At 46.0% G+C, this 22553-nt stretch overlaps 1 long non-coding RNA gene across 4 annotated transcripts; it reads right to left on the reverse strand.

Moving 5' to 3' along the window:
• Nucleotides 1–4731: 4731 nt before the first annotated feature.
• LOC147375009 (uncharacterized) lies at nucleotides 4732–22252 on the reverse strand. Of its 4 annotated transcripts, none has more exons than XR_015161500.1 (5): nucleotides 21981–22252; nucleotides 12142–12202; nucleotides 10930–11039; nucleotides 7043–9437; nucleotides 4732–5126 (listed from the first exon to the last, which is right to left on the reverse strand). It is a non-coding gene; the product is annotated as an uncharacterized LOC147375009 (long non-coding RNA). The 4 variants fall into 4 exon arrangements; XR_015161499.1 differs by having other exon boundaries at nucleotides 4732–8321; nucleotides 9259–9437; nucleotides 21981–22236; XR_015161501.1 differs by having other exon boundaries at nucleotides 4732–8321; nucleotides 21981–22235.
• Nucleotides 22253–22553: the final 301 nt, after the last annotated feature.

Genomic DNA, 22553 nt, shown 5'->3' on the forward strand with positions numbered 1-22553 from the left:
TGGACTGTGAAGAAGGCTGAGCACCCAAGAATTTATGCTTTTGAACTGTGGTGTTGGAGAAGATTCTTGAGAGTCCCTTGGACCTCAAGGAGATCCAACCAATCCATTCTGAAGGAGATCAGCCCTGGGATTTCTTTGGAAGGAATGATGCTAAAGCTGAAACTCCAGTACTTTGGCCACCTCATGCGAAGAGTTGACTCATTGGAAAAGACTCTGATGCTGGGAGGGATTGGGGGCAGGAGGAGAAGGGGACGACAGAGGATGAGATGGCTGGATGGCATCACTGACTCGATGGCCGTGAGTCTGAGTGAACTCCGGGAGTTGGTGATGGACAGGGAGGCCTGGCGTGCTGCGATTCATGGGGCTGCAAAGAGTCGGACATGACTGAGCGACTGATCTGATCTGATAGACTCTAGAAAGATGATACACATGAACCTATTTGCAGAGCAACAATGGAGGAGAAGGCATAGAAAACAGCCTTGTGGACACAGTAGGGGAGGGAGAAGGCGGGAGGAATTGAAGGAGTTACATGGAAACCTATACATTACCACATGGAAAATAGAGAGCCAGTGGGAAGTTGCTGTATGATGCAGGGGGCTCAAACCCACTGCTCTGTGACACCCTAGAGGGGTAGGAAGGAGCAGGAGATGGGAGGGAGCTTCAGGAAAATGGGGACATATGTATGCCTATGGCTGATTCATGCTGATGTGTGGCAGAAGCTGATACAATACTGCAAAACAATTATACTCCAATAAAAAATTGTTTTAAAAAAGAATGAAATTAGAACACCTTCTAAGGTCACAAAAATAAACTCAAAATGGCTTAAAGACCTAAATGTAAGACCAGAAACTGCAAAACTCCTAGAGAAAAACATAAGCAGAATACTCTTTGACATAAATCACAGCAGCATCCTCTTTGACCCACCTCCTAGAGTAATGGAAATAAAAACAAAAATAAACAAGTGGGACCTAATTACACTTAAAAGCTTTTGCAGAGCAAAGGAAACTATAAACAAGGTGAAAAGACAGCCCTCAGAATGGGAGAAAATAATAGCAAATGAAACAACTGACAAAGGATTAACCTGAAAAATATATAAGCCGCCCACGCAGCTCAGTATCAGAAAAACCAACAGCACGATCCAAAAGTGAGCAGAAGACCTAAACAGACATTTCTCCAAAAAGTACAATGGCTAATAAATGCTTGAAAAAAATGCTCAACGTCTCTCATTATTAGAGAAAAGAAAATCAAAACTATAATGAGGTATCACCTCACACCAGTCAGAATGGCCATCATTGAAAAAATCTACAACTAAATGCTAGAGAGGGTGTGGAGAAAAGGGAACTCCCCTGCACTGTTGGTGGAAGTGTAAATTGATACAATCTCTATGGAGAACATTATGGAGATTCCTTAAAAAAAGAAAAACAACTAGGAATAAAACTACCATATGACCCAGCGATCCCACTATTGGGTCGAAACCCTGAGAAAATCATAACTGAAAAAGACACATGTATCTCAGTGTTCATCGCAGCACTATTTACAATAGCTGTGACATGGAAGCAACTTAGATGTCCATCAACAGGTGAATAGATGAAGAAGTTGTGGTACATAAATACAATGGAATATCACTCAAACGTAAAAAGGAGTGCTTTCGAGCCAGTCCTAATGAAGTGAATGAACCTAGAGCCTATGGTGAAGTACGTCAGGAAGAGAAAAGCAGATATTGTATATTAACACATATGTATGGAATCCAGAAAAATTGTACTGATGAACCTGTCTGCATGGTAAGAATAGAAATGCAGACTTAGAGGACTGATTTTTGTACGCAGCTGAGTTGCGGGGGGCTGGGAAGCAAGGGTGGGATAAATTGAAAGAGTAACATTGAAACATATACATTACCATATGCAAGATAGATCGCTAGTGGGAAGTTGCTGTATACCACAGGGAGCTCAGCGTGGTGCTCTGTGACAACCTAGAGGGTTGGAATGGGGTTGGAGGGTGGGAGGGACCTTCAGGAGGGAGGGGACATATGTATATCTGTGGCTGATTCATACTATTGTATGGCAGAACCCAACATAATATTGTAAAGCAATTATCCTCCAATTAAAAATAAACTTTAAGAAAATGAGATTAAAGGGATCAAATGGTGACCCCAAAGACCTCCATCCTCACAGCAGTGCGCTGATTGATGGGTGGGCTGAAAGATGCTGTGTCAGAAAGATGCTGTGTCAGAAAGATGCCTCTCCCATCACCCACAAGCTGCTCAAACTTCAAGTCCACAACTAATATCCATTTCAACAACTTATTACTGAGTATCTACTCTGGGCCAGGCGTGGCTGGGGCATGGGGGACACCCTGCAGAGCCAAACCAGACACAGTCCCTGTGTGTCTAGAAGAGAGACAATTAAAGGACCCACAAGCAAATGATAACTAGTGGTAAATATTTGTTTAATTGGTAAGTTGTGTCTGACTCTTTTGCGACCCCATGGACTGTAGCCCACCAGGCTCCTCTGTCCATGGGATTTTCCAGGCAAGAATGCTGGAGTAGGTTTCCATTTCCTTCTCCAGGGGATTTTCCCAACCCAGGGATCAAACCCGTGTCTCCTGCATTGGCAGGCAGATTCTTTACCACTGAGCCATCTGGGAAATACTAGGTTGGAAAATAAACAGGGGGAGGAGATAGTGATGGGGAAGTGTTTTTGATGGGCTGTTTCAGGAAGGCCTCTCTGATAAAGAAACAAAGAAGTATTTATCATTTATAAATAGTATTTGTTCTCCCTCAGCTTCGCAGCTCAGTCGATTTCCCAGCTTGGAGATCCATTGGCATGGTGGGCACCTGAGTGATCCCAGAGGCCCTTGAAGAAAACAGGGAGGGTCTGAGCATCACAGAAGAGGATGCTCTGATACTATGAGATTTTGAGAAAGGTGCTGAGGGTGTTTGTCACTAGCACACTCAGGTTGGGAAAACGCTGAGACTGGGAGGCTGAGTCTAGAGTACTGACTGGGACGGTCCAAGACCAGTTACAGGATCCCATCACAGAGATCCATCATCTGCAGGAGCACTTAAGAGAAGAAGAGGTCCCAGGTCACACTCCAACAGAGCCAGCTTCAACAGCAGGAAAGTCATCTTAAGGTTGAACTGCTCAGCCTTCCAAATTGTGAAATAACGGCCTGAATTTAAATCTTCCAAGCTAAACTCAGTGGTTTGCTTTTTTACGGTTAATAGAGGTAGAGCTATTCTGTGTTCAGTATTAGAATTTATCTGTAAGTTACTCTAGTATCAGACACACAACGATTGGTCTTCCCAAGTGGCACTGGTAGTAAAGAACCCACCTGCCAACGCAGGAGATATAAGAGATGCGGGCTCAAACCCTAGGTCAGGAAGATCCCCTGGAGAAGAAAACGGCAACCCACTCCAGTATTCTTGCCTGGAGAATCCCATGGACAGAAGAGGTCTACAGTCTGTAGGGTCACACAGAGTCAGACACGACTGAGCGATCTAGCTTGCACTCACACAAATGTTACTGTATGTGATATATATGATAGAAAACTACAACTTCACATAATTCTAATCTATTAAAAACACACTAAAACCTTAAAAATAACATCCACCACATTGAAATGGTATGTGTTTGTGCTCAGTCGCTCAGTCATGTCTGACTCTGCGATCGTATGGTCTACAGCCTGCCAGGTTCCTGGGCCCATGGAATTTTCCAGGCAAGAATACTAGAGAGTTTTGACATTTCCTACTCCAAGATCGTAATATTATAAACAATGTTTATTGAGAAATAGAGAAGCAAGAAGACACAGGGCTCTCTGAGTGAAGAACATTCCCGGTAGAGGAAGCAGCGTGTGCAAAGGCCCTGAGAATGGGACAAGCCTAGGACTTCGGCTTTTATTCTCAGGGTGAGAAGGTAAATTGCTCTTTAGAGCAGATCAGAGAGCAGATGTCTTTTCTTCCTTGTCTATCAAATTCAAAAAGCTAATCCACAAGTCCAGGGAGTTGACCCACCTTGTCCAAGGTCACTCACCATCCAAATGTCCCTCCCTACTGAGACAGAAAACAATAGACCACATGCCCAACGCGTGTGAAAAGCCTTGTTTTCATTAACAGAAAGGATGGAGGGAGTGAATGAACACAGCCTCCTCCTCACACTGAACAGTCATATTTAATGTACAGATCACAGAGGCAGGTAATTCATACACAATTAGTGGCAAATTGAAAAATCAAAGCAAAGTAAGTTAAAAAGAGACACAGCAAAGAAAACATGCCTTCTAAATCAGCCTTTCTGAGCTGCTTCGGGGCACCCTGGAGGGTGCTGTGAAATACCAAGCTTGCCAGTACTCCTGATGCAGGTGCGGCCCTGCCAAGGGCAGGCGCAGTGTCTCCCATGCCTCCTGGGAGCTCAGGTGATCAGTCTCCGGAGATGCCGAGATGACGTTAAGCTTGTCTCTTGGGCTGGCCATTGTGCTAAATGCCTTACCTGCCTCGTCTCCTTTAATCCCCACCACCCAAATCCTGGGAGGTAGAGAGGATTTTCTTCCATTTTACAGAGAAGAACATTGAGTCCCAGGGAAGTTAAGCTAAAGGTATTAAGTTTACATTCATTTGAATCCTTGTCGATTCAGGAAATTTGTATGATCTTAAATAAGAGTGGAAATATTGGCCCAGAGATGGGAGGTTGGAAATGATGAGGCAAAGCTTTGGAGAGAGAAAGGGGTAGAGAAGCAATATTTGTTGAGGCACGAGACTATTTATTGAGGCACCTCTCACGTCTCATTCATTCCGTGTGACTGCTCTGCAGGACAAGGATCGTTAGTCCGACATTCCAGATGGGGAAACAAGCTTGGAGGCGTTTCTGGACCCGCCCAAGGTCGCTGAATGGTAGCAGAGCCCAGATTCCACGCCAGGGGTGCCGGGCTCGAGTGCCCACAGCTGCTTCTGCTGCTGGTCCTGCCACCATGTCCCAGGACTCACTGCCTCTGGGAAGTGGCCCCAGCTTCTCCTGTGACTTGCTGTGTGACCTTGCACTTGTGGCTCCCCTCTCTGGGTCTCAGTTTCCTCTTCCATAAAACGTGGAGGTGGGTGGAACCATCTTCAAGGCCACCTTGACAGTGAGCCTCTGAGTCTATGGCAAAGAAGCAAAGCAGATCACTTGCTGACTCCTGCCCTGGGCAGCCCACGAGAGAGAGCACGATCCCTGTTGCTATGTCTGCGACCCAGCCTCACCCCAGCCTCCCCACCACCTGTGATCTCTGAGCTGATAGGGCTTCTCACCCTGGACAGTCAGAGATCTGCCCCCTCCTGGTTTCCTCTCTCTCCCCATCCCCCACATCTGCTCCAAACCAAATCCAGTACCTTCTATCTCCTTAGCTCCTCTTTCAATGGCCCCCACAGTCTCCACCCCCAAGACAGGTGCTTGATTCCTCCCCATCTCTCCCACAGGCCACACAGAGCCCTAAGCTGGTCCCCCTGCCCCAGTTTCTTCCATGAGAGTAGCCAGGATCTTTGCTGAATCAGATCTTCTATATGCTCCAAATCCTTCTTCAATGACTCCCAAAAGCCTATAAGACAAATCCTTGAGCGTGACATCTGACATTCAAAACCCTTCAAGATCTGGTCCTAATCAGCCTCCATCAATTAATTTCCTCCCACCAACCCCATCCTCCTCTCCCTACATGTCAGTCATGGGGTCTTCTTTTCCACCTCACTGCCACAGTATATGCTATTTTTCCAGTTGATATTTCCAGCCCTCCCCTCCTCTCTGCTCCCCACCTGATTCAAATGCCGTCCCCCGAAATGTCCCAGAGAGGTCATAATCTTTCCCTTTCTTCCGTTCCCATGAATCTTTTTACGACCGTGATTTATTTGATTCTGTATCTCCAGTGCCTGGCACCGAGCCTGACATATGGGATGGATGTAGATGCATATTTGATTGATGAATGGAAGTTTGACATCTCATTCCTTCGTGGGCCAGGGATTTGTTTTCGTCTAGAATGTCAGGTTACCCAAGAAAGCTCTGTCCATCACCCAGAGCACTGCTGCCTGCATAAACAATGCCTCCCAACATCCCCTTCGCTCACGCCCCGGAGTCCTGCCAGTTTGGTATCTGAATGTTCTGTCTCTCTCATTGTCCCCTTCCTCTGATCTGTGAGCCTCTTCCTCCTCTCCTTGGTCCCCCTTGAACCCTAAGGCCCTCAGTGCAGGGGCAGGTCTGATAGAGACAAGATGAAAGACATGTAGTGAAAGAATGTGAGAAGTTGCCGTACCTTGCTCCTTGAGACACACATCTGTTTTGTTCTGTTTTTTGTTTTTTAGGAAAGACATACAACCAATAAGATCTAACTAAGTGATGACCATCCAAAAATGAAAGCCCATGTAGCACATAAAACGACAAGGCAGCTCTGTAGATATTGCCAAGATGTAATTACAGTCTACTGAAAAGTGAGAAATTTCGACAGAATCCAATTTGTATAATATGACTCCATCCTGGCAAAGATGGAACAAGTCTGAATGGCTACACACCAAAATGTCGTGGGGTCCATTTCTGGATGGTGGGGGTTATGGGTTATTTTTACATTTGTCCTCACACTTTTACACTGTCTGATCTTTTTACAAAGAGCATGAAATTTTATGTTCAGAAAAACAATAAGTGCTATTTTCATATTGAAAAAAAAAAGAATGAGGAAGAGGGCAGAGAGGAGAGGAGAGAAGGGAAAACTTCATCAGAAACAAAGATAACTGCCCCCCAAAGACACTCTGAGTTTTTCCTGCCAACTCACCAGGGCACCCACTGCCCAGGTAAGACCACCTGATCGTGATTCCAGAATCTAGTCCCCTGCCTCTAGGCCATGCTCCAGGGACCAGGTTCCTTGTCATCTAACACTCAGCTCCCTATCACACCCCTGTGCCTTTTAGCTGAGGAGTAAGAGAGTTCATCAGGACTGTTGGCCCAGACCATTGCATTTTGTTCCTCTTCCTCTGAATGAAACTCCTGGACAGGAGCCCAACCCCTTACCCCCATAGCCATAAGGAGAGACTCACGTGGAAACGCTGTACAAATGACCAGCTTGGCACCATCTGAAGTCTCACTCCTTCAGGGCACACGATGGGAACCCACAGCGGAGGGTTTGAATTGGTTAAAGCTGGGACGTGAATCTGCAGGGTGCTGGGCTTCTACACAGAGGCAGTTAAGTCCTTGCCCCTCTCCCTAGGGTCAGGATTGCATTGACCTGGTTATTTAATTCCCCTGAGCCTCTGTTTCCTCACTTGTAAAGTGGGGACAAAACAATACAGTCAGACTGCCAAAATACTGCAAGTTTGGTTCCAGACCACCACAATAAAACGAATATTGAAATAAAACATATCACATGATTTTTTGATTACCTGGTGCATATAAAAGGTATGTGTGAATGTCTGTGTGTGTGTGTGCGCGTGTGCATGTGTGCACGCGCTTAGTCACTCAGTTGTGTCCAGCTCTTTGTGACCCTCTGGACTGTAGCCCACCAGGTTCCTCTGTCCATGGGATCCTCCAGGCAAGAATACTGGAGTGGGTTGCCATTCCCTTTTCCAGGCCATCTTCCCAATCCAGGTATCAAAGCTGGGTCTCCTGCATTGCAGGCAGATTCTTTACCATCTGATCCACCAGGAAAGTCTATTAAGTGTGCAGTACTATTATGTCTGAAAAATGATATACATAACTCAATTTTAAAATACTTTATTGCTAAATAATACTAACCATCATCTGAAGCTTCAGCAGGTTATAATCTTTTTGCAGTAGTAACATCAAATGTCACTGATCACAGATTACCATAATAAATATAATAATAATGAAAAAATTTAATAGATTTGATTTTTTAAAGATGTTTTGGGTTCACAGCAAAGTCGGGCAGAAAGCACAGAGATTTCCCACACCCCATGAGCTCACTCAGGCATCACCTCCCGCACTGCCAACATCCCCCACCAGGGTGGTGAGAATCATAGACTGACACATTGTTATCAAAGTCCACAGTTAAAATCAGGGCTCATCCTCGGTGTTGTACCTTCTATAGGTTCAGACAAATTTATAATGACATGTGTCCACCATGATTGAATCGCACAGAGAAGCTTCATGCCATATAAATTTTGGTTTTAAAATTCATTTAGCTAATATTTTATTTGAGATTTTACATCTGTATTTTTAATTGGAGAGTTGACAAAATGTGGGAATCACCAAAACGCAGCCCAGAGACATGAGACGAGTAAATGCTGCTGGGAAACGGCACCAGCAGATTTGTCGGATGCATGGTGGCAACAAACCTTCCATTTGGAAAAAAGGCAACATCTGCAAAGCAAAATAAAACAAGGTCTGCTTGTACAGATGTCACCGGACTAGTGAGGGCTGAGCCAGATGACGTGCATACAGCACTTAGCACAGCGCCTGGCACTTCGCATGCACTTAATAAAGGGTAGCTTTTATTATTATTAGCAGAATTGTTTTAAACCTGCCGTGGGTGGGTCCTGGACAGGCCAAGGCTATTGGCAGCCCCACTAACAACAGAGGCTCAGTGTGTCCCCATCGGTTACCATTACGAGGCTGGCAACGCCTGAGGGATTCTGATGGAGGGGAAATCGATTGGGGTGCAGGCACGAGGGAAAGAACTACATTTGTCAGGGAGGGTTGTTGCCCAAGAGAAATATAAAGGGCTCCTTTTAGCTCATTCTCTTTCCTCCTTGAGAACATCTAGTCTTATTAAAATACAATGAGGAGCATGGTTCCCACCTTCATCATAGCTAGTTGGGAAGCAGAAGATGCTCAGGCAAAGCAGAAGAAGGAAGCAAGCCATCTGTCTGTTGGGGCGAATGCCTAAGGCGTCTCTAAGGATCAGGATGAAGAGAAAGCGTGTGTGTGTGTGTGTGTGTGTGTGGTCAGCAGCAAGAGCACCCCAGCCAGGGCTCAGGTGCAGGGAACCCGTGCAGGACAGGTCCCGGGCATGGGGTAGGCTTGTGTGGTCCCAGATCATCTTTTAATACCAGCACCTCTCCTCTCGATTCCTGAGTCCCACCTGTCCCAGCCAAGTTTCTCAACTCAATGCCCCCACTGATATTTTCAGCCCACATTTGACAGTCCCATCCGTGGGTCTGGGTCCATTCTTTCATTCAGCCCATGGATCTGTATGGATGCCTGCTGGGTGCTGGGAGAGACACAGAAATGTAACTGATTCAAACCTTCAGGGGGTGTGTCCTCTAATCACTGAGATGTGACATGTGCACCAACATACCCAGTCACGTCAATCCATCAGGCCACTCTTCTGCTGAGAAATCTACAGGGTCTCCAAGCACTTGCAAGATGGTATCCAAAGCCTTGAGCCCAGCATCTGAATCCTCACAATCAGCCATAAGTAACCAGCTCCAGCCCCATTCTTCCTCTTCTTCCATACTCTGCCTCCTCTTATCCAGCCTGTTGAACACCAACGTGGTCATGCCTCTGGGTCTTTGCCCCTACTATACTCTCCTCCTTTGGAGAAATTTCTGCACTTCCTTCAACGTCCTGCTCAAATACCCATTTCTCCATCTCTCTTATCAAGGAACTCCAGGAAATTTTGGTCTCTTTTCCTTCTATGTTTCCAAAACATCAGATGCAAATATTCATTTCAGCACTTCCAGAGCTATTATATATATTTATACATGTTCATATTCCCCATTGATCTGTGAGCTCTTTGAAGGCAAGGCCCGTGTCCTAGGAATATCTTATAATACAACAGTAAGGGATTAATAAATGTTTGCCTAATATAATAGAAATGGACAATAAATATAAGTAAAAATGCTCAACCTCCCTAATAGTGGGGATTTCCCTGATGGTCTAGTGGTTAAGACTCTGTAACTCCAATGCAGGGGTCACAAATTTGATCATTGGTCAGGGAAGTAAGATCCCATATGCTGCGTGACACCACCAAAAAGTTTTGCTTCTCTGGTAGCTCACATGGTAAAGAGTCTTCCTGAAATACAAGAGGCCCAGGTTTGATCCCTGGGTCAGGAAGATCCTCTGAAGAAGGAAATGGCAACCCACTTCAGTAGTCTTGCCTGAAAAATCCCATGGATGGAGGAACCTGGTGGGCTACAGTCCATGAGATCACAAAGAGTTGGACACAACTGAGAGACTAACACTTTCCCTAGGAGTAAAGGAAATGCAAATGATAACAAAAATAAGATGCCATTTTCACATATTGGAGTAGCAAAAATTGTAAATGATTGATAATATCCAGTTCTGATGAATATGTGAGGGCAAGGACTGGAGAGTACAGGAATTGCTACAATCTTTTAGAAGTAATCTGCTAACAGTTAGAATAAGTATACCTGTTGACTCTTCACTAATTCTATTATGAATTTATCCTATAGAAAATAAAACCACTTGCACATAACGGATATTGCTTATCTATTGCTTCGTAACAAATTGCCCCAAAGCTTAGATGCTTGAGATAACACCCACGTATTATCTCACAGTTTCTCTGGGTTAGGAATCCAAACACTTCTTAGCTGGGTCATCTGGCTCAGAATCTCTTGTGAGGCTGCCATCAAAGTTTCTGCTGAGGGACTTCTCTGGTGGTCCCATGGTCAAGAATTTGCCTGCCAATGCAGGGGACGCAGGTTCAATCCCTGGTCTGGGAACTAAGATCCCACATTCCATGGGGCAACTAAGTTTGTTCACCATACCTACTGAGCCTGTGCCCTAGAGCCCCTGCCCCACAGCAAGAGAAGTCACTGCAACAAGGAGCCTACACACCACCACAAAGAGTAGTTCCCTCCCGCTTCAACTAGAGAATGCCTGCACCCCGCAGCAAAAACCCAGCACAGACAAAAATAATAAATAAATAAATAAATGTTTAAAGGTGTTTGCCAGGGATGCAGTCATCCAAAGGCTTGATTGTGGAAGGATCTGTTTTCAAGCTCACCTGCATGGTTGCTGGCAAGATCAACTTCTCCAGGGCTTTTGGATGGAGGTCTTCAGTTCCTCACTGGTGGTTGGCTAGAAACCACCCTCACTTCCTTGCCAGGTGGCTCTCTGTATCAGAACAAGCCCAAGAGGAGAGCCAGAGAGAGAAGACCAAGACAGCAGAAGCTGCAGTCTTTTGTAACTAATCCCAGAAGTGACATCCTATCACCGTTGCCATATTCTAGTCATTAGAAGCGGGTCACTGGGTCCAGCTCACACTCAAGGAGAGGAGAATACACAAGGGCATGAATACAGGAGGTAAGGGTCATTGGGAACCATGTCAGAAGCTATCTACACAGGTTTTGTGTGTGTGTGTGTGTGTGTGTGTGTGTTAGCATGAATCACAAAGAAAGCTATGAAAAGAACTCTCCAAACCAGAGGTTCCTGGGGAGAGGAGCAGGATTGGAGAGGGAAGAAAAGAGGGAAGAAAAAAATCAAATACTTGATTTTTTTTTTTTTGAGAATCTCTATTTCATTTGACTTCTGAAATAAGTAAGCGCTGCTTTTACAACTAAATAAATTAAATAAATATATTATAATATCAGATAATCAATGCCAAAAGTATCCTGTGAATTGAAAGGGGAAAATCCATCCCAGCTTAGAGAGAGAGGTGGAAAATCAAGGAAGGCTCCACAGAGGAGATGGTATTTGGAGTGAGTCTTGAAATACAGGCCAAGCTATGATGTGCAGAAATGGTAGGAATGACACAGGAAGAGAAGGACAAAATAGAAGGCAAATTAACTGGCCAAGAGCCAGAGCAGTCAAGGTAACCAGGGGAACAGAGCCCACACACTCAGCTGAGGCACCCAGGCCAACCAGGCATGTGTCTACCTGGCTTTCTCCATCTCCAACTCTGAGGAGCTACAGAAAGCTCTTTAGAGGCTGTGACAACTGCCAGGGTCTCTGGCAGAAGGTTCTAGACTTCTGTACCTGCTCATACTGCTTTCAAACCCCAATCACAAGCACTAGTCCCATTCTAAGAGGTCCGTGGGCAAAGGCCCTCGGGAGCCTGAAGCTTGTCCTATTGAAGCTCTCACAGAGACCCAGTAGGAGAGGAGAAACTGCACTTAAGGGAACCTCTATTCATCTTAGAGACAGAGTCCATGCTCTGGTTGCTGTCTGGAGCAAATCCCTCCCTAGTCATTAACTTCATTAAATTCACCCAACCTACCTCCAGGGAGAACCAGCTCCATCAGCGCCACAGTGCCAGGCTGGCTCCCGCACAGTGGTCCCTGGGACAAAAGAGAAATTAGAAACACAGAGCTGAATCCAGCAAAAGGGTTGTGGTTATATATAAACGTAAACCACAAGAAACGTAATCCTTCAAAGACTTTCCCGATCACGTGTTCTGGGAGAGGCCTCACACTGGACTTAGGGGAAGGGGAGACTGAGAGCCAGGTCCGGGGCCTGGTTATGGCCCTTGGCCATATTATTGTTTTTGTTGTTGTTGTTCAGTCGCTGAGTCATGTCTGACTCTTTTCGATCCCATGGACTGTAGCATGCCAGGCTTCCCTGTCCTTCATTATCTCCCAGAGTTGGCCCAAACTCATGTCCATTGAGTCAGTGATGCCATCCAAACATCTCATCCTCTGTCACCCCCTTCTCCTCCTGTCTTCAGTCTTTCCCAGCATCAGGGTCTTTTCCAATGAGTCAGCTCTTCACTTCAGGTGGCCAAAGGATTGGAGCTTCAGCGTTTGTCCTTCCAATGAATATTCAGGGCTGATTTCCTTTAGGATTGACTGGTTTGATCCTCCTTGCAGTTCAAGGGACTCTCAAGAGACTTCTTTAGCACCATAGTTTGAAAGCATCAGTTCTTTGGTGCTCAGCCTTCTTTATGGTCCAACTCCCACATTTGTACATGACTACTGGAAAAACCACAGCTTTGACTTTGCAGACCTATGCGGGGGTCAAGAAAACTGTATCAGTCCGTCCAGCAGCATGGTGTTATGGATAAGGGAGGTGGGCAGTCAAGGACAGTTTCACAAAGAGGAAGAAACAGGTGAACTGGGTTTTGAAGAGTGAGAAGGAGGCTGATGAGAAGAGAGAGAGATCAGATACCTCAAGCAGAGGAAACTGCACAGGCAAAGACATGGCATCTGGGTCTGCAGTTCAGTGGGGCTGGAACAGGAAAGGGGGAAGGGGGAAGGGTAGTGGGAGCTGAGAGAGGAAGGGAGGACAGGGCAAGCTGGTGACAGCACTTACAAGACAAAGTGTGACAAGGTTTCTTGACTGTAACCTGGGGGCTGTGGTTCATTAGAGACGATTTTTAAAAGTATAACCAGTGGGGAAAGATACAGAAATGGATGGAGAAAGAAAGACGAGACAAGGAATGGACTTTTACTTATGTCTTTCGGGGTTTTTTATAGAAAGTCTATTACTGTTACATTTTTTAAAGAATTGTACACTTTATCTCTTGGCTAACATGGCAAATAATTGACAATAGCTGTGATTTATTGAGGACTTACGCTAAGGTCTTTCCACATATTATCTTGCTTAATCCTCACACTAACCCTCTGAAATAGGTACTATCATACCCATTTGCCAGATGAGAAACTGAAGGCCTGGGAGATAAGGCAACGCTGAAGGTCACACACACACATAAGCAAATGAGCCAGAATTTGAACCCGGGTTTGCTGACCCCAAGCCTTAGTTCCTAACATTCAACTCCACAGCCTCCTGGTAGTACACAGGACAGGAAGCAAGCTCGTCACTTTCAACAGATGCAGTGAGGCCAGGAGACAACAGAGCCAGCTTTGAACCATCTGGGTAGGCTGGGGCCCTGGACACCGGGCCAATGTGCCAGGATGGAATGTATAGGCAAGATGTGAAGTCCTGGACTTGGGAGCAAAGCCCCTGCCCAAGCAGTCTCACCAGAGACTCACATACTGTGCTGATCCCAGAGTCCCCGCTTGCCTCCCAGCCCTAGGTTAGGAGAGTCAGACTAGGAAGCCCTCATCCCATCGGAGGCAGGGTGGGATGAGGTGGACTGGGGACAAACTCCAGTTGATTTCAGCCCATAGCCTCTGGCAATGGCTGATCCCCTTGTCACTTCTGTTCCTATCACCATCCCTACTAGCCTCCCCTCTGGTGACCCTGATGAAGCCAGGGTTCAGCCCTGGACCACCTCAACCTTGGAGAAACAAGGTTGAGACGAGGGAGGTTGGAAGACCCTGCTGGGTGACTTCAGGAGATCACCCTAGTAGCCAATAAATGATTTATAAGTTTTTTTTTTTTTTAACTGCAGACCCTTCTCTTCAATTGAATCTTATCTGGAGCCCAGTATGTGAACTGGGTGATGTAGGAGTGTCTCGGTTGAAATCAGGTTAGGGGTGGACTCCTCACTCATTTTCCAACACCCCAGGGGTTCCTGAGAGGTCTGGAAGGGGTCAACTGAACACAGGAGGAAACCCACTAAGCTAGATCTTTAAAAGGCCCCTAGCTCAGAAATGCTCTGACCCTCTAATTCCTTGTGAATAATCCTAGAACAAACTAATATATATCATTAACTTTGCACCAGGCACTAAGCTAAGGATGTTACACAAATCCTCTCATTTAATTCTCATCATAAACTGTAAGTAGGTTCTATCATCACGTGCCATAGACTGCCTGCTGCCCACCCAACTCTGTTCTCCCCTTCCTGTGGATAGATTTGAAGCTGGAGGCATAGCTAGACTACATTTCCCAGCATCCCTTTCAGTGAGGTAAGACCATGTGACCAAGTTCTATCCAATAGCATTTGAGCAAGGGACATGTGCGCCACTTCCAGGCCAGAGCACTTACTGGAGTAAGTGAACTTGAGACCCTTTGCTGCAGCACTGCTTTGCTTGCATGTGGACACAACTCTCCTGCAACAACTTTACTTTGTATAGTATACAAAGAAACTATACAGGACTGAAAGTAACAGCATGAATGCTCAGTTATGGCAAATTCTAGACAAATGATACAAAGAGACCAAAAAAACCCAAATGTCGCTTTTAAAGAGCCTGGAGAAAAAGCAGCGGAACAAAAGTAGAGCACTGATCATGCCCCCAGCACACAGTATCCTAGACGTGGGCAAGCCACCTAAGCCACGCCTCCAGCCCCACCCCGAACACACCCCTATCCTCGAACCATTTAAGGAACAAGCTCAGCCCCCTCCAGGAGCAGCAAGCAAGGGAACTTGTTTGTTCTCTCATGCATGTTTCAGCAAGAGCCCCATTAAAGCCTTGCCTGAATTTCTTGTCTGGCCTCTGATGAATTTCTATAGGTTAAGGAAACCAAGAACCCTGGTCAGTAACAAACCCTCTCACCTCCCACCCTCTGGCAGGGACCTGGACCACCAGAGAAGCCCAGTTTTTGGGTGGGTTTGGGTCCCTTAATTTGCCCAGAGTGGCAGCACCCTCTGTTGACCTGGAGCCATTTCTATTCTGCTTAAGCCATCGCAGTGTAGATGTCTGTGTGAGCAGTCTGACCTCTCAAAGGCCCATTTCTCAGAGGAGGAAGGAGGAAGAAATAACAACTTTCTAAGATCACCCAGCTACTAGCAGAATATTGAAGCCATTCAGTCTGATTCTAAGGGCTTTGCCCTCAAATCGTGACACTCAGCTCCCGGATGTTATAAAATTAACAGTGCCCAAACTTGGAGCCACTGAGATGTCTTTCAGTGGGTGAGTGAACAAGTAAACTGGTACATCCGTATACAGGGTTCTTACTCAGAGATACAGAGAAGTGAGCTAGCCAGCCACGAGAAGACACAGCAGAAATGTAAACGCAGCTCACTAAGGGAAAGAAGCCCATTTGAAAAGGTTACGTAGTGTAGGAGTCCAACTATATGACATTCTGGAAAGTGCAGAACTGTGGAGACAGTGCTTGCCAGGAGTTCGGGGAAGGATGGAGAAATGGAACACAGGAGAGTTTTAGGGGAGTGACACTACTCTGTAAGATATCGTAATGCTAACATTTGTCAAAACCCCCAGAATGTACAACACAAAAAGTGAACCCTAGAGTAAACTAGGGCTTTAGAGAATAATAATGCATCAGCACTGGTTCATCAGCTATTTCAAATATACCCCACTAACACAAGATGTAAATAATAGGGAAAACTGGAGGAGAAGCAGTATACTCTTTACTTTCTAATCAATTTTTCTGTAAACCAAAATTTCCTTTAAAAATAAATTCTATTAATTTAAGTATATATATATATAGTTTCTGTAAAAATTAATGTATGGAAAAAAATATTTTTCCAGGTGCCATACACTTTGATCAACATTCATTTAATCTTCTTACTAATTTATGATGTAGGTACTGTTGTTATCCCATTTTTCAGATGAGGAAATCAAGGCCCTGAGAAGTCAAGCCAGGACAGAACTCCTATTTGTTTGACTTCCCACCATCCTTCCTCCCCAAGACCAGCTCCCTCCACCTTCCATGGACGCTTGCCCTCCATGAGGTGGGTGCCAGCTCTCCACCCCAGAAAAGCCTGCAGGTTACATGTGCTGGCCCTTTCTCTTGGGATCCAGGTTGATTAAGGCTCAGAGCAGTCGTATGAGGGAGGCTCCAAGGTCACCCAGCCTCCCTGGGTGACCAAACCTCCAGGCTCCCTGTGTAGTGCTCTTCCCTACGTGGAGCACTCACTCAGGATAGATCAGTCCCAGGGCCCCTGCACCCCCAACACACACACACGCGGGCACACATACACACACATGCCCTTCCATTCTGTCATTTGACCCTCAAACAGGCTGTGGATTTCCAGGGGACACAAAGCCCTTCAGCACTCATGCAAGCTTACATTTCTCACCAAGAACTGAGGGTCATTTGGGGACATTTTTTTTTCCTGGAGATTTTCAAGATCTCCTTCAAAATGCAGAACCACACCTTCACATTAGCACAAGGCATCACTTTGCCTGCTCTCTGCAACCCCTGGAGGGGGACTGGAGGAATGTATCAAATTCTTAATTTAAGAAAAAAATCCCCAGCGCCTACATGTGGTGAAAAAAGCCATTTCGTATGTTGGAGGTGTTAGGAAGACCGTGCTGCCTGAAAAATACCGATCTGACTACAGTTCCTGGGATGCTGGGCCTCCCTGTAAAGGAAATAGGAGCTGATCCAACTTTGGTGTTTAAAGGGCATGAGCACAGTTCAGGGACAGCATGAGGTCTGACTGTCAGGACTGTGGGCTATCCATTACCTTAGGATGGGGGCGAGGGGGAGCGATGATTCCAACCCTACCAAGTTTGATGAAACGTGCTAACTCCATTCCACGGTAAGTGGCAGGGACAGCACTGGAGCCAAGCAAGCAGCCTCAAAAGCTCTCCAAGCCTTCAAGGATGAGAGGCCCCAGTCTGTAGTCCCTTTGCTCTAGAAGGGGGAACCAAGGCTCTGGGATCCGACAAGCCCCTGCTGGCTGTGTGATCTTGGGCATGTTAGCTCAGAGACCTAACATCTCTGAGCTTTTATTTCCTCCTTTGAAAAAGATTGACACAAAACTGTAGGATTCAATGAGATAATACAGGGAAACCACGGAGCACATGGAAACATTCAATGATTAACATTAGTAATTTTGTGACGATGATGATTAGTTGACAGCTATCCAGGTTCTTACTAATTATCTCACCTTCTCATTATCCAGATGGGAAAACTGAGGTCCGGAGAAGAAAGGGGACTTGCTCAAGATCATGTAGCAAGCTAGAAGATCTAGGCCCCAGGTCTCTGTTTTCTTAGACCAAGTCTTTCTCCACCACACATACTGATCATGTTCTGAGGCTATCTCAGAAATATAAAGAATATTCCAACAGCCATGTGAGTTCTACAGCAGAACCAGGTCTGGGACAGATAATTGTTGAGAAGAGAAAGCCTGACCAAGCCCATCCATTTGCTGGTCACTCATCCTCTGAGCTGGCCATAATCATTCATATATGGGGGAATTTGAACTAAGAGATATAAAAGAGTTTTTAGGGATGGGCAGTGGAGCCAAAGCATTACTACAAACAAAGCTAGTAGAGACGATGGAATTCCAGCTGAGCTATTAGAAATCCTAAAAGATGATGCTGTTAAAAAGTGCTGCACTCAATATGTCAGCAAATTTGGAAAACTTAGCAGTGGCCACAGGACTGGAAAAGGTCAGTTCTCATTCCAATCCCAAAGAAGGGGAATGCCAAAGAAGGTTCAAACTACCATACAATGGCACTCATCTCACATGCAATTAATAATAAGGTTATGCTCAAAATCCTTCAAGCTAGACTTCAGCAGTATGTGAACCAACGAACTTCCTAATGTACAAGATGGGTTTTGAAGAGGTAGAGGAACCAGAGATCAAATTGCCAACATTTGCTGGATCATGGAGAAAGCAAGGGAATTCCAGAAAAAACATCTGCTTCATTGACTATGCTGAAGCTTTTGACTGTATCACAACAACCTCTTCTTAAAGAGATTGGAGTACTAGAACACTTTACCTGTCTCCTGAGAAATCTGTATACAGGTCAAGAAGCAACGATTTGAACTGGACGAGGAACAACTGACTGGTTCAAAATTGGGAACAGAGTACAACAAGGCTGTATACTGTTACCCCAGTTATTTAACCTATATGAAGAGTACATCACGCAAAATGCTAGATTGAATGAATCACAAGCTGGAATCAAGATTGTAAGAAAAATCAACAACCTCAGATATGCAGATGACACCACTCCAATGGCAGAAAGTAAGAGAGGAACTAAAGAACTTCTTGATGAGGGTGAAAGAGGAGACTGAAAAAGCTGACTTGACACTTAATATTTAAAAAAACTAAGACCATGGCATCTGGTCCCATCACTTCATGGCAAGTAGAAGGGGAAAAAATGGAAACAGTACAGACTTTATGTTCTTGGCCTCCAAAAATCACTGCGTATGGTGACTGCAGCCATGAAATTAAAAGATGCTTGCTCTTTGGAAGAAAAGCTATGACCAACCTAGATAGCATATTAAAAAGCAGAGACATCACTTTGCCAAGAAAGGTCCATCTGGTCAAAGCTATAGTTTTTCCAAGTAGTCATATACAGATGTGAGAGTTGGACCATAAAGAAGGTTGAGCACCAAAGAACTGACACTTTCAAATTGTGGTGCTGGAGAAGACTCTTGAGAGTCCCTTGGGCTGCAAGGAGATCAAACCAGTCAATTCTAAAGGAAATCAACCCTGAATATTCATTGGAAGGACTGTTGCTGAAGCTGAAGCTCCAATACTTTGGCCACTTTATGTAAAGAGTCGACTCATTGGAAAAGACCCTGATGCTGGCAAAGACTGAAAGCCAAAGGAGAAGGGGGCAGCAGAGAATGAGATGGTTAGATAGCATCACAGACTCGATGGACATGAGTTTGAGCAAACTCCAGGAGATAGCAGAGGACAGAGGAAACTGGCGAGCTGCAGTCCATGAGGTCGAAAAGAGTCGGATACTACTGAGCAACTGAACAGCAATGGAGCCCAAGGCTATGTGGAAGCAGGAGGAGTGATGGGGAGGTAGGGCAGTCATGTGATCTCAGACAGCTGAAAGGAGAGTAGTTACAAGGGTGATGGAGTATGGGTTCTGAAGCAGACAAAGACAGCAGAATCTCAGACAGCCCTCTGGAGAGTGCTGAGACAGGGATGCAAGCCAGATGCTCAGTTAATGGGAGGCGATATTCATTAGTGTTCCTCTCCCTGGGATGGTGGGAAAGCTCTGAAAAGAGTCCAGAAAGAGACTCCAGAAAGACAAGCCATCAGCCACAGTGATATCCACAGAGCAATGAAAGCTAAGGACACCGATACAGGAGGCTGGCAATAATTCCCAGGAAAGAAAACCCCACCAGGCACCCAGATATAAGAGGAGCGGGTCTCTGAGATTAGGAAATGATGGAAAGAAATAAAGTTCTCTCAAACCCTGGACCAGAGCTCACCCATGGGCTCCATGCTCCTTCCCCTTTACCTGTGGCAGCTGCTTTCAAGTACCTGAATGGGTTTTTTTTTTTTTTCCCCTGCAGAAATTAGCAGAGACCTGGAAGTTAAATTTCAGGAAAAGCATCAAAAGGTAGGAGAAATCCTTCTGCATTCTTTTTGGGTTTAGAACAAAGACTGGCAGAATAGCCCAGGCTGGAGCCACAGAGAACAGAGGCTTTTTACAATAAAATGCTTCTGTGGATGATCAGGCTGCAGAGAAGGCGAGAGGGATCCCCTCAATTCTTGCTACTAATGAGGTTATTGGGGAGGAGGGTGGGAAAGAAGTGGCACAAAGCTACCCGGCTTTATCCAAATCCCACCATCTCCAGAGCCAGTTCTCCCCACCCAGAGTAGCTGCAGGCTTGACAAGGCAGCTGGGGCTGGAACCACATGTTCTCTTTACATAAGTGGGTCTCAGGGTACGGCTGAGTGAAGCACCTACTTGGAGAGGGCACAGGGATTGCACAACTAGATGTCAGTGACCAGCGGGAGCAGATTAAGAAGTGTTGATCAGTATGATTATCCCTGCCTCTCATTGTCCATTCGCCACTCCAGCTGCGTTCATGGGAAAATGATCTGGAGAAGCACTGAGAGGTCCAGAGAGCAAGGGCTGCCGCACACGTGGTCTGCTGAGCGGTACAACGTGGCTGGTGTCTGGGGCCACTCCCCACAGGCACCATCAGCCACCCCGGAACATGAAGACAACCCCTATTGTGCAGTCAGAGTCCCATTCTCGACCACCACCCACTCGCTCAGGTTGTCTTCCCTCCTCCTGCTTCAAGCCTTGGAGTCACTTGTCACTTGGCCCTGAACTTTCTGACAAGCACCCTCTTAAGCCCAGGAAGGCTGACCCTCCCCCTTCCAGGAGCCACTGTGACTCCACATTTTCTCAAGGTTTCTGCCTTTTCCACGTCTCTGATTCTGCCCTTCTTGGCTAGAATTAGACGCAAGGTAGTAGTTCCCACTGCTACTTCCTCTCCTCTCAGAGAAACGAAAGACAGGCAAGATCTCATCAGGGCTTCTTTGTCCTACCAAATGCAGTGACCAGCAAGTGTGCAAGTTGCCCACCCTTGGGCCCACACGATGACCTGCACCCAGTCACCTCCTCCATCTTCCCCAAGAGGCTATGACCCACCATCCAGCCACGGTCCGTTGTCTTCTTCTCCTGCCTTCTAAGGACAGTAATAAAAAAATTTTAAGCCATCATTTCTCAAAGGAAAGGAAAAGCCAGGCACTGTGCTATGTTTTACATAAATATCTCAGATAACCCTCACAATTAGCCTGGGGGTAGGAACTCTCCCCATTTACCAGATGAGGAAACTGAGCTCAGAGAACAAGGGTCTCGCAGCTGAGAAGTGACAGAACAAGGGTTTTAACTCATGCGTGTTTAACCCCAAAGTCAGGGCTGTGTACCCGGGGCTAGACGTCCACCAATGCCCTAAAGTTCCCACAAAAGGGCCCCTGTGCATTTCGACATGTTTAGAACCTCCATGGCCACTTCCTGCCCCTTCAGACCTTTGATTGAAGTCACAGTACCCTTCCCCCGCCCCATCCCTAATTCTCAGCAGCTACATTCAGCGCCAGTAGGTGCCCTGCAGATATCCGAGAATGGAGGAATGGATAAGTTAATGAATCCTGAGTTTCCATCCCAGGTTCACACATGTATCTTGACCTCGCCAAGGCTAAGAGGACTGCGTCCAGCTCCTTTCACAGGTGATTTTTGTCGGAGGTCTCTCAGCACCTTCTTTTAGTGGGCATCCTAACTCCAGTGTCAAGCCAGCACTCCTCTACAATTTTTCAGGTTTTCCTCCTTTAAAATTTGATTCAGTGAACACTTATCAAGACCCTACTGCGTGCCAGGCTCTAGGAGATCAAAGATAAATCACAAGCCACCCCATCCTCTTGGAGTTTAGGTGGCCAGGAAGACATAGGGATAATAATTCAGGTTAAACTGAGATCAGCACCTGGACTGAAACTTGGAAACGCCAAATCATCCCCCAAAAGCAGTCAGGCCAGGATCTGGGTCATCATCTGGCCCTGAAATCAATCCCCTGCCTTCATCGTGTGTTCTCAAACCAGGCACTCACCTGCCATAAACTCCTTTCTCTCCTTAGTTCCAAGAAGAAGCAAATAGATCATGAAGGCCCTTATAACCTCTGGTAAGCATCATGGCCAAGATATCATGGGGCAAGTTGCCAGAAAAAGCTCAGAGGCTTAGGAGATTCTGAGCTTGGAGTATAGTGGCCAAACAGCTAGAATCCTATGGCTGTATTTACAGAAGCACAGGCTCATTCACGGGTGGTGATTGTCCCTTTAGCCAGAGGTTGAAGCTCAAATGCCCAGAGGCCAAGTAGCCCAAAGGGCAAAGTAGTGAAGGGGCTGGGTGTAAAGCCTTGGAAAGGAAGTGCAGCCAGGCCTATCTGGACTGCAGAATGCTGGAGGGTGCAGATCTGTCCCAGGAGGGACAGCCTCTGCTCAACCCAGCCAAGAGCTCTATCCTGTGGGGATGTGGACCTCGTGTGGCTGGGTGTTCTGTTTCTCCAGAGTAAGCCAGAAAGCTTTGCATGCGGCTCTCTGGACCTTCACACATTGGAAACAAATTCAGATTTTCTCTTTTTTTTTCATGTTTGAATCATTTGTATTTCCTTTTTTAAACTTTT

The sequence above is a fragment of the Bos grunniens genome, chromosome 3 (assembly GCF_055505025.1).
Source record: "Bos grunniens cultivar Pamir isolate PY7600 chromosome 3, Bosgru_T2T1.0, whole genome shotgun sequence".
Lineage (NCBI taxonomy): Eukaryota > Metazoa > Chordata > Mammalia > Artiodactyla > Bovidae > Bos > Bos grunniens.